The sequence below is a fragment of the Somniosus microcephalus genome, chromosome 23, assembly GCF_052327205.1.
Source record: "Somniosus microcephalus isolate GS21.2 chromosome 23, FLI_Smic_1.0, whole genome shotgun sequence".
NCBI classification, from domain to species: domain Eukaryota; kingdom Metazoa; phylum Chordata; class Chondrichthyes; order Squaliformes; family Somniosidae; genus Somniosus; species Somniosus microcephalus.
In genome coordinates, this window is record NC_141009.1 from 28646317 (window position 1) to 28659044 (window position 12728).

General features: G+C 46.5%; 1 protein-coding gene across 5 annotated transcripts in view; it reads left to right on the top strand.

The window, feature by feature from the left end:
- Positions 1 to 12728, top strand: part of dennd1a (DENN/MADD domain containing 1A) — a 517876-nt gene that overhangs the window by 114721 nt on the left and 390427 nt on the right. The window lies entirely within an intron of this gene.

Sequence of the window (12728 nt, forward strand, 5' to 3'; positions counted from 1 at the left end):
GTTTTAACACACAAATGTGAATTCTGTTGTAAAATTTGCTATCGAAGGCAAAATACTTTTGGATAAAATAATTATTCCCTGTGGGCTGGTTCAGGATATGTTTGAGCAGTTCACATACCCACAGTGTGCCCAGTTTTCCTGTACAAGACCGTGCTTTTCATTCTGTGGGAAAATGGACATATCCAAAACCGGGGTGTGATCTTTCCTTTGACCACAGCCTAGTTTTAATTCTCAACTGTATGCAAACTCTTGTGCTTAGATAAGACCTAAGAGAGAACACAAATGTTGCTGCAAAACCCCTGTTTTTAAATGATGGATCAGTAAATGTATTCTTATGCAGAAATTCAGGAAGCCCACTCCAAGAAACACCTGTATACGAAGGGCGGTGAGCAAGATTTTAGCAACAAGCAAAAGACTGCAGATTCTGGAAATCTGAAATGAAAACAGAAAATGCTGGGAACACTCGGGCAGCACCTGTGGTGAGAGTAACAGAGGACCAAAGTTTCAGTTTGATGACCTTTTGTCAAAACTCAAGCTTCTGCTTTGATTATGTTGCTGAGCCAATAAATTTTTACTGCAGTGTGAACTAAGAGGTGGCCCAGTAGTTCTGCAAGTTAAATCTGAGGCCCTGATCCAGTGGTCAGTTTGGGACTGAATGTCCATACTTACCCCAGCCATTCAACTGCTTTAGCTTGAATCTCATTTTGAAGCAGGGTTCTATTTTGCAGCGTGCAAGCACACAGCTGACTGTCAGAGTTTGGCCACAGAGGGCTCTCTAATATCTATCAGTCTCAACTTAACGCGATGGAATATTGAGCTTTACTTAATGACATTTTGAGAAACAGATCAAGGATTAATGGTTGTACAGTTCATTAGATGATGGAACTATAGTCGTTACTGAGATGTTTTTAAAATGCCGAGCTGTTGCCGTCCCATCAAAACTGCCGGACAAACCAGCGCTAATGTTGAAACATACGGAGATTTTGAGCTCTGTATCTGGCAACAAACCCTGTTGCTAAACAGTCGGCTGTACCTTGCAAGCGTCTCTGTAGCTTAGCAACAGCTTCAGCGAGACCTTGCAGAGCTTGACTGTTGAGAAAAAAGCAACGAAAAGAGAAAAACCCTAACGAAACGGCTCCTGATCTTTGACGGTGGCTCGAGCTTGCCGGACATTTAGCCTCCGGATAACACACAGTTTCCTGTAACTCCCAACTGTGGTCCAGTTACATAGACAGCCCTCTGGTATGTTACCTAAATGGCCATTCTTTGTTTGAATGTTGGACAGTTATAAAGCAGGAGAGAGGGGAATCAGCAGCATCAAAGAGCAACTTCAACCTGCCCTTATCCGACATCCTCGCACATATATGCCACATTATTATTTATATAAATAAATCTTGATTTGTGCCTGCAGGATTTTCCATTATAAATTCCTATGTCTATGTCTGCATCTATAATGGATATTGCCTATGTAAACTCTCACTATTGTTTGTGTTGTCACACCTTGAATTTACATCTCCCAACTCCTCGGCATGTACTGCAGAGAATTTCGGTCTCTAATCCCACTTAACCTGACGACTACATGTGGTATTGGCTGCTTGAAGATTAAGTAGCGACTGTTATCAAACTTACAAACCCAGCCAGGTTTAATACTTTGCGACCACTATTTTCTTGCTCGGATTGCTGTGAAATCGCTTGTAGCTCTTGAGCTATAATTTCCAGCAGAAGTATTCATTTTGAATTAAAAACAAAAATTGCTGGAAATACTCAGTAGGTCGGGCAGCATTTGTGGAGAGAGAAACCGAGTTAACGTTTCAGGCCAGTGACCTTTCATCAGAATGGATTCATGTTGAATTGTACCTGATTGGCTGTTTAAACTGCAATTAAAAAGTTGGATCATTTTGGCTAATGTTTTCAAAATTAGGAACATTTGCAACTCAATGACTGGTTGCAGAAACCCATGCAGTATCCATCTACCTGCCTGTCTGAGACAGGTTACATTGTATTGGAGCAAAGCGACACTATATTGGCTTTGTGCTATATCATTCAAGATTATATAATCCACCCTATACATAAAATAAAAACTGATCATTTATCCTGTCCTACATTGTCTAGAACTGTGTATTTAGTCATACACTCAGAACCAACTTTACTTGTCTCGTTGGATAATTGGAATTGAATAGTGTGATTATTCATGTCAAATTAAGCTGCTACAGGGTATATGCATCATGTGATGTGATTAACGATATCTTTAGAAACCAGTAATTTGTCCTATTACGAAAAAAATTTTGTGCTTGTCCTACTCATGAAATTTCGCCTTGGCACTCAACTCCATTCATCTCCTTGGCTACCCACTCAGTCCTGCTTTACCCTGAGCTCGGCTTCAATTTTCATATTCTAGCCACCACCAAGATGACCTATTTCTATTTGTTGCAACATTGCCTGACCTCAGTCCCTGTGGTAAACCACGTTCACTATCGTATCACTGTTAGTAGTTAGCACTGTTCACCACTGTTCGTTATAACTGTATCACTGACCACTATTGTATCACGGTACGAGGTCGCCTCTTGCCACACTGCTATACCTGGGATGACCACTGCCGACTCCGCCTTGGCTCCACCCACCAGGCCAGGTATAAAGGTGAGCGACTGGCTGGTATTCCTCCTGCTTGGATCGGATCACCCACGAGAGTGGGCTGTTATTTAGTCAATAAAAACCTTTAGTCACCTTCGTAACTCTTTGCCTTTTATTGGAGGAATTGATAGGTATATCAATTTTATTGACTAAATTTAATGATGTCCGACAACGAGTCACAACCGGCGGAGGAGCCACCAGCGCAGCTCCCAGGAGCACAGCCACACCAGCCAGCTTGGCTGCGAGCCCTCAGACCGCCGTACCTGGACCTGAACCCACGAGCAGCAAACTCAGCCGCAGACTTTAAACACTGGCTGGTCTGCTTCGAATCATACCTGAGAGAATCCAGCGTCCCTCAGGCATCCAAACTAAGTGTCCTGCAGGCACAACTGAGCCCGAGAGTATACACTCTCATCGAGGACATGACTACCTACGAGACCGCCATCAACCTGCTGAAACAGAAGTACCGGACCCCGGTAAACTACATGTACGCTAGGCACCTCCTAAGATCACGGCCGCAACAGCCAGGAGAATCAGTAGCCGAATTCTCACAGGCGCTATATGCACTCGCCAGGAACTGTGACTTTAAATCGGTGTCGGCAGCCGAAAATACTGAAGATAATATCCGCGACGCATTCCTGAAAGGCCTACGGTCCGAGTACTCACGGCAAAGACTGCTGGAAGCTAAAGACCTCAGCATGGAAAAAGCTGAAGCCCTCGCTATCTCCCTGGAAGTGGCCCACCAAGATCAGGAAGCATTCACCAGGTACTGCTCGCGACCCTGGGACTCGGGCCCGACCCCTACCACAGCACCCTTCCCAGCGCCGCCCCCGGGATCTACCTCTGCGTCGGCGTCCCGGACCCGACCGGCCCCGCCACCCCCGGCACCGGCCCCGACATCGGGCATCCGCGATCGGGCCGCCGGCTGTTTTTTTTGTGGCCAGGAGAAGCACCCGAGGTCGCGCTGCCCAGCCAAGAACTCCATATGTAAAACCTGCCTGAAGAAAGGCCACTTCTCCAAGGCCTGCAGGAGCGGATCCTCAGAGGCCAGCAGTGCCGCATGCGAACTATGGGGGCGGCCATCTTCGTTTAGGGCAACTGAGGCCAGCATCCCCACACATGAGTCATGGGGGCGGCCATCTTTGATTAAGGCAACCGACCCCAATAGTGCCTCATGGGGCCCTACCTCGTGGGAGACGCCATTTTACTCACCACGCCCGACCGCCTCGCCCGCAGATGACAACGACTCGCTCAGCTACACACTAGCTTCCGTCACCCTGGACCAAGCCCGCCCGCACCATCTGTCCAAGTCAATGATGGACATCAAAGTGAACGGCCACGCCACGACCTGCCTGTTCGACAGCGGAAGCACGGAGAGCTTCATCCACCCAGACACGGTGAGCCACTACTCCCTCTCTGTCCTACCAACGCGCAGCCGAATCTCGATGGCATCGAGGTCCCACGCCACGGACATCAGCGGCTACTGTGTCGTGACCCTGTCGGTTAAGGGCACGGAGTATAAAAACTTTAAACTCCTCGTCCTCCCCCATCTCTGCGCTGCCGTCCTACTAGGGCTGGACTTCCAATCCCACCTCCAAAGCGTAACCCTAGCATACGGTGGACCCCTCCCCCCACTCACAGTCAACAACCAGCAAACGTTAAACCGCCCACCGCGTAACACCTGCAGCCTCTCCACCCTCAAGGTCCCGCCACCCTCTCTGTTTGCTAACCTTACCCCTGACTGCAAACCCGTCGCTACCAAAAGCAGGCGGTATAGCGCCGGGGACAGAGCCTTCATTAGCTCTGAGGTGCGGCGCCTCCTGAAAGAGGGCATTATCGAGGGGAGCAGCAGCCCCTGGCGTGCCCAGGTCGTAGTCGTAAAGACCGGCGATAAAAACCGCCTGGTCATCGACTACAGCCAGACCATAAACAGATATACCCAGCTGGACGCATACCCCCTCCCCCGCATATCTGACATGGTCAATCAGATTGCACAGTATAAAGTATTCTCGACCATCGACCTGAAGTCGGCCTACCACCAACTCCCTATCCACCCTGAGGACCGCCAGTATACCGCCTTCGAGGCGAATGGGCGCCTATACCACTTCCTTAGGGTCCCCTTCGGTGTCACTAATGGGGTCTCGGTCTTCCAAAGGGAGATGGACCAGATGGTTGACCAGAACGAACTGCAGGCTACATTCCCCTACCTAGATAACGTCACTATCTGCGGCCGCGACCAGCAGGAACATGACGCGAATCTGGAGAAATTCCTCCGTACGGCCCAACGGCTGAACCTCACCTACAATAAGGAGAAATGCGTGTTTAACACCACGCGCCTTGCCATCCTCGGCTGCGTAGTGGAGAACGGAATCATCGGCCCCGACCCAGAAAGAATGCGCCCCCTCATGGAGCTACCCCTCCCCCACTGCCCTAAAGCACTTAGGAGAACCCTGGGGCTTTTCGCCTACTATGCCCAATGGGTACCCAATTACGCGGACAAAGCCAGACCCCTCCTGAAAGCCACTTCCTTCCCCCTCACGGAGGAGGCGTGCGCGGCCTTCTCCCTCATTAAGGGAGACATAGCCAAGGCCACGATGCACGCAGTGGACGAGTCCATCCCCTTTCAGGTGGAGAGCGACGCATCCGACTTCGCCTTAGCCGCCACCCTAAACCAGGAGGGGAGGCCAGTGGCCTTCTTCTCAAGGACCCTACAGGGCCCCGAGATCCGACATTCGTCGGTCGAGAAAGAGGCCCAGGCGATCGTGGAGGCAGTACGGCGCTGGAGGCACTACCTGGCAGGCAAACGATTTACCCTCCTCACCGACCAGCGTTCGGTGGCTTTCATGTTTAATAACAAGCTGAAGGGCAAAATCAAGAATGACAAGATTTTGAGATGGAGAATCGAGCTCTCCACCTACGATTATGAGATCTTGTACCGGCCAGGCAAGCTGAACGAATCCCCTGATGCCCTTTCACGAATGACATGCGCCAGCGCGCATATCGATAGGCTTCAGACCCTCCACGACCAGCTCTGCCACCCCGGAGTCACCAGACTCTACCATTTCATTAAGGCCCGCAACCTGACCTACTCCATCGAGGAGGTCAGGACCATGACCAGGAACTGCCAGACCTGTGCGGAGTGCAAACCGCACTTCTATAGGCCGGACCGAGCAAGCCTGATCAAGGCCACCCGCCCCTTCGAGCGCCTGAGCATCGACTTTAAGGGGCCCCTCCCGTCCTCTGACCGTAATGTGTACTTCCTCAACATCGTTGATGAGTACTCCCGTTTCCCCTTTGCCTTCCCCTGCCCCGACATGACCAGTAGCACGGTCATTAAGTGCCTGAATGCCCTCTTCGCCTTGTTCGGGTTCCCGAACTATATACACAGCGACCGGGGCTCCTCCTTCATGAGCGAGGAACTCCGGCAATTCCTCCTAGAGAGAGGTATTGCAGCAAGCAGGACCACCAGCTACAACCCCAGAGGTAACGGTCAGGTGGAAAGAGAGAACGCGACGGTATGGAAGGCCGTCCTCTTAGCCTTAAAGTCTAAGGGCCTCCCAACCTCCCGCTGGCAAGAAGTCCTCCCGACAGCGCTGCACTCCATCCGGTCATTACTTTGCACGGCCACTAACACCACCCCCCATGAACGAATGTTCGTTTTCCCCAGGAAGTCGACTACGGGAACCACTCTACCAACCTGGCTGACCGCCCCGGGGCCGGTCTGGCTGCGGAAACACGTGAGGACCCATAAAACGGACCCCCTGGTCGAGAGGGTGAACCTCCTGCACGCCAACCCCCAGTACGCCTACGTGGCGTACCCAGACGGGCGGGAGGACACTGTCTCCCTACGAGACCTCGCACCCTCAGCCGATCCGGAAACACCGCCACCACCCCCCCCAACCTCAGTCCAGGTAGACGGCATGCCGGAACCCCACGAGCCCTCGCCGACCACGCAAACACCAGCATCAACACCGGATAAGGCACCAGCACCGGATAAGGCAACACCACCGCTGCGGCGATCGGAGAGGCTTACGAAGCCTCCGGACAGACTGACCTACCAGAATTGGTAGTACACTTCACCCCGCCGGACTTAATTCTAAACAAGGGGTGAATGTGGTAAACCACGTTCACTATCGTATCACTGTTAGTAGTTAGCACTGTTCACCACTGTTCGTTATAACTGTATCACTGACCACTATTGTATCACGGTACGAGGTCGCCTCTTGCCACACTGCTATACCTGGGATGACCACTGCCGACTCCGCCTTGGCTCCACCCACCAGGCCAGGTATAAAGGTGAGCGACTGGCTGGTATTCCTCCTGCTTGGATCGGATCACCCACGAGAGTGGGCTGTTATTTAGTCAATAAAAACCTTTAGTCACCTTCGTAACTCTTCGCCTTTTATTGGAGGAATTGATAGGTATATCAGTCCCTACCTCACCGTTGCCAAAATCCTTCATACCGTTTTAGCCTCCCGATTCCATTACTCTTGTACTTTCCTAGCTAGCTGCCTCAGTTTCACCCTTCACAAATTACAACTCCTCCAAAAACTCCGCTGCCTGTATCTTATCAGCTCATTATCAAATAATCAAAAAGGTTAATGGAGTGTTAGCCTTTATAACTAGAGGGCTTGAATATAAAGGAGAGGAAGTTTTGCTGCAGCTATACAAAGCCCTGGTTAGACCACATCTGGAGCACTGTGTATGGTTCTGGGCACCCCGCTTTAGGATATATTGGCCTTGGAAGGAGTGCAGCGCAGCTTCACCAGAATGTTACCAGAGCTCCAAGAGGTACATTATGAGGAGCGATTACATAAACTAGGCTTGTATTCCCTGGAACATAGAAGGTTGAGGGGTGATTTGATTGAGGGCTTTAGGATTTTGAAAGGAATTGATAGGATAGTTAGCCTGAAACTTTTTCCGCTGGTGGGGGAGTCTAGGACAAGGGGACATAACTTTAAAATCAGAGCCAGGTCTTTCAGGAGAGACGTTAGGAAACACTTTTACGCAAAAAGTGGTAGAGGTGTGGAACTCCCACAAAAAGCAGTCGATGCTAGATAACTTGATCATTTTAAATCTGAGATCGATGGGTTTTTAGCTGGACAAGGGTATAAAAGGATATGGAGCCAAGGCAGGTGCATGGATTTAAAATGCAGATCAGCCATGATCTCATTGAATGGCAGAACAGGCTCGAGGGGCTGAATGGCCTACTCCTGTTATCTTATCCCTCACCTGTGCTCCCCCATTTTCATCAAATTTCATGAGCTTCTCAAATCACCAATGCATTCATTTCAAAATTTCCATCCTCATCTGCACATCCCTCCATGGTCTCGCCCCTTCTTAACCTCTGCAACCACCTTGCACTCAATGTTAAAGTGTGCACTCAATACTCTTGTGTCTCTGACCTCCTTGCTTCACTGACTGCAGCAGAACCTTGCTTGTCTTGGCCCCACACGCTGGAGTGCATTCCCTAAACCTCTCGCTTTCCTACTTCTCTATCTCCCTCAAAAGCTTCCTTAAAATCTACCCCTTTTGGTCACTGCCGCAACCCTCCTACCGCTGCTCGGTGTGTTTTTTTCTCGCCTGAGGGAATATTCAATTCTAAGTTGCTGCTGTAGTTGAACATTTATAAATGCTTCAGTTAATAATTCTGAAAATGATTTGAGGCCCTATTTTGAGTAGAGCTGAATCTAAGCAGCATTGTTTTGGACTAATCTATGTTTAGTTTACATTATATTAATTAAAACTGCAAAAGCATGTGGTAGGAGGACAGAGTCTTTTTGTCAATATCCAAGGTTACTTATAAGGTGGTATTTGAATTCTTTCTAGTTCAAGGAATTACTATCATTTTGTTCTGTTCCACATCAATAGAAAATGATCCGAAGATCTGTCATAAGCCTGATAAAAGCTCTCTTACTATGCAGACAACTCTGAAAGTGCCAGACAATCTCAGCAGTTTGTTAGCTGTTAAAGCAAACCTTTGGGTAAGGATGCCTTGCTGCTTGTAATATTGGGGAGATTCATTCAACGACAACAACTTGCATTTATATAGCGCCTTTAACATAGCAAAAACATCCTAAGGCGCTTCAGAGGCATAAGGAAAAAAACGGGGATTGAGCCAAAGGAGATATTGGGGGAGGGGGTGATCAAAAGTGTTGTCAAAGGGCCTTGAAGGAGGGCATTCCAGAGCGTGGGGCCACAAATAAAGTTGCGGCCGATTTCACATAAGCAGCAGCTAAATTTTGGACTAGTTTCAAGCCTGATGCTTTCCATCTACAAGGCAGCCACATGGAGTAATTGTCACATAGTCACCACGTGTTACTGCTGTTGGATTTGGCCGCAAACCAACACGGGGTTTGTCAGAGCTGCACTGGCCTTGGGCTCGGACATAACTCCCTCTGTAGTGATACTACTTTGTGAGAACAACCTAAACTCCAGAATGGCAGAAAAACTTTAATTGACTTCTTCTGATTCAATCTCATTGCACACCTGTACAAGTGGGGCTTGTACTCTTAAACACAGCTTCAGATTTGGTGCCCTTGTTGGTATATAACCATTGGATGCTTGGCAGTGATTTTTTTTCTTCCATGATCATTCTTTCCTGGGGAAAATCCTGTAGAAATAGTTATCCACAATATATTTCTCACTATTACAGATCAGTTCTCTAGCAATATATTTTAAATCATTGGTATTTTGTGTTGCACTGAATAAAACCAAAGAATAACACAAATTTCAAGTATATACAATAAAGAATGATGCATCGTTTTCCATTAATCACTGTTTCCAAATAATGATGCAGAAGACTTCAGAATGTTACCAGACTATTTAAAACTCAATGAAATACAGCTGATATAGTATAATGCACAAAGTACAGTACTTGTAAAAACACACAGACACGCAAATGGAATTCTGCCAAGCAGAAAATTTTAAGACAGTTTGCATAACCACAGGGTGCCACGTTCTTACATGTTCCATGCTGCTGCTGTTTGCAAGAAAAGTGTCCTGTTGCTGCTAAAGAATTGCCTACAAAGCTGATTATGTACTGATTCAATAAAGAATCTTTTTCAGCAGTCTTGGCTCCATGTTTGAGGTTTATGAATTTTTATGACACTTGGGTAGTTAAGCAAAAGTCAAATCTTTGGTATTCACAGTGCACAACCCGTTAAAATATATATTAAAACTTTTATTCTTTTTAAGCCCAATCAGTAGCTTTTATGTCTCGTGTCAGCCAATAAAAGTGAAGTTGGCATCTTTCTACATATTCAGACAACCATTAAAAAGATGATGTCTGACTTGTGTGCAGCTTTTAATTTTAGCCTGCTGGCTTTAATTTAGTAACACAGTTCTGAACATGTTCAAAGAAAGGGGAGCATAGGTATGTTTTACTCTTTATACATTGAAGATTTTGTTTACAAATAAAGTTTAATGCTCATAGCATGGGGGTCGATTGCATTGGGAACTGGTGCCTTATTTCTGCTTCTAGTGCAAGACGGGCCAGTGCCAAGGATTTCTAGAACTGTATTAACAGCACAGCTGTATTTCTACCAGAGGCTTTAGATTCAAGGATTCCAGTGTGGTTGGCCACCAGATAACCACCTTCAGTAGATTAGTTGTCTGCACAATTCATCATGGCAGTGCCCACTGCATGTTGGAAGATAATGGCACCATGCCCTCGTTCTTGGACATTGTGATTTGTTCTTTTTGAATTCAGTTTCCATTTGTCAATTTTTCCTACTTTTTTTTCTCTCGCTGTTTTTCAGTTGACTGAAGTCTTCTTGTAATAAAGTTATAGGACTCCTCTGTGAAGTTCTGTGCTTAGACAGTAGGGTAAGGGGATTCTCTTTCAGGGCCCTATAGCATATCATTTGGTGGGCGTGGGATCAGTATCAATATGGTCTCTGCAGATCAATCATGGGTTCCCTCTCGCTCACCCAGTGTTGACTGAGAATTTGCCAAAACATATGGGTAAGAGTAGGGCTCTATGGAGGAAATCCTGTAACTGCAGGAAGAAAGCAATAGCGGAATGCCATCTGATTGTTCAATATTGATGTTGATATAAGCGCACACAATTCCTTGTACATATCCCTATACAGTACTAAAGTCACTTTTTCGTACTTTTTTTCCCCCTGGATATATAATCTATGTATCTGGCTAAATGCCCTAACATTTTGTTTATTGCAGTCTTGAATCGAGATGGTTTTAGTGAGTGGTCCACATTATTGCATAATTATCTAGCTGCATTTAAAGGAATACCCTATTTATTGGGAAGAAATGGAATTTTAGAGATAATCACTCGACTATCACTCTTCTACCAATGGCAGATGTCATTCATGCCCCTTCTCTTCCCCCTCACTCCCATCACTTAGCCTGCTTTATATTCAGTAGAATGTCTATCTGCTAAGGAGCGATGCTCAGGCATTAAAGGCTTCCAAACCTGCATTTATACTAACAGTTGGAAATAGCTTGGGATTCTCTGCATGAGCATACATGTATTTATAAGATAGGTAGTGTATTCAACTTATTTCACAGATGGAATGTAAAATGTTAGTTAGCAATTAACAGTATGTATTCTGATCCAACTTACTTTCTAAGCCTGAAATTGAATATATTTAAATAAATACAGATGAATCCTCTGTACACTATTTCACCCCAAAGTGATGTAGTTAAACAACCCTTCTCCTTCACTTGTCCGAGGCCATATTTCACAAGTCACCAGCCCTAGAACTTACAACATTTTGAATGTAATAAGGGAATGTTGAAAGCCATGATACTTTATATGTACCTTTTCACTTCCTTTTATAGTAGTCTTGAGGCCGGTCTAGATGTCTTGCACTGTTCCTTTTTAACAAATCCCACATTGGCAGGTTAATCCTCAGTGTCTGATGGAAGAGCTATGTGAGACATCCTGATGGGTTCTTCAGTCTCGGGCTGGAGGGGTCTTGTAGAGGTGTATAATATGTTTCACGGAGAAAGTAAATCTGAAAGAATAGTTTTGGATATGTCAGTACAGCAGGACAAGAGGGTTGTTGAGGCCAAGATATGTGACTCATTTAAAACAACAACAAAAAACCAGCTAGATGCTGCAATGGGAAGATGGTAGGGTTCTGGAAGGATGCAATCAAATTGCCATTTTCATTCTAATCTTGGTGGTTTTGTGACTTCTGCAATTGTGGACTACGTACTTGGATCAGCCTTGGGCTGCCCTGTTGTGATTGGACTGGTGTGTTTATTTTATGATGTAACCTTCCCAGTTTGTCCGGAAGGGCAGCATCATTACTTTAGCCGCTAATTTATAGTTTTGGCTTTTGTTTGAATTCCAGGGAATTTTTTTGATTTGGCCTTTGTTTAAATTCTAGCATTTCCTTGCCTGCTCCCTGCTCATCTCCAGTGTACTGGAACAGCATCATGGCACAGAGTGGGCTACATGCATTTCTTCTGCTTCCAACACCTGTGTTGCTCCATAGTTTGACCAACAAGATAAGCACTCTGTTTTGTCCTTTGTGGGAAGCTCCACCTGGTGGAGCCCCTGAAAAGTGGTGCAATTCAATCAAACAACTTGTCTGCTACGGTACCACAGCACGCATTAAACTGATATTTCTGCAGCTTCCTGCGGTTTTTTTTCCAACTTCGAGTTAAAGACAACTTTAATTGTTGTATGTGTACACAGATATTTTTAAGTGAGTTGTGGTGAAAGCGTTCGACTTCTTGGTTAGTATTTAAAACCGACTCCAGTACTCTCGATGTGTTAACTTCCTGTGGAAATTAGATTTAACCAGAGTCTGCAAAGTCTGTTAATAGTTATGTCTCGGCAATTCTGCTTCATTTACTACTTACATTGCTGTAGCGCTCATCGGGTATAGGAAAATGGCCTGGAGCGTTTGCAGTCTACGCTGAGTGAGGGGGAGAGCAAGATAAAGAAGTGGAAGAGGGTTAGAAGGGAGCAAAAGCACAGTCCAAAAGGAGGGAATGGAGGTTTTTGAAGACTGGGTAGGCGGTGGAAAGGCCAAGATGTTGAGGAAGGGAGTTCCTTGGGGAAAGGTAGCTTGAGGACCGGGCACTGATGGATTCAGGGAACCAGAAGCAGTCGGTATGGAAGT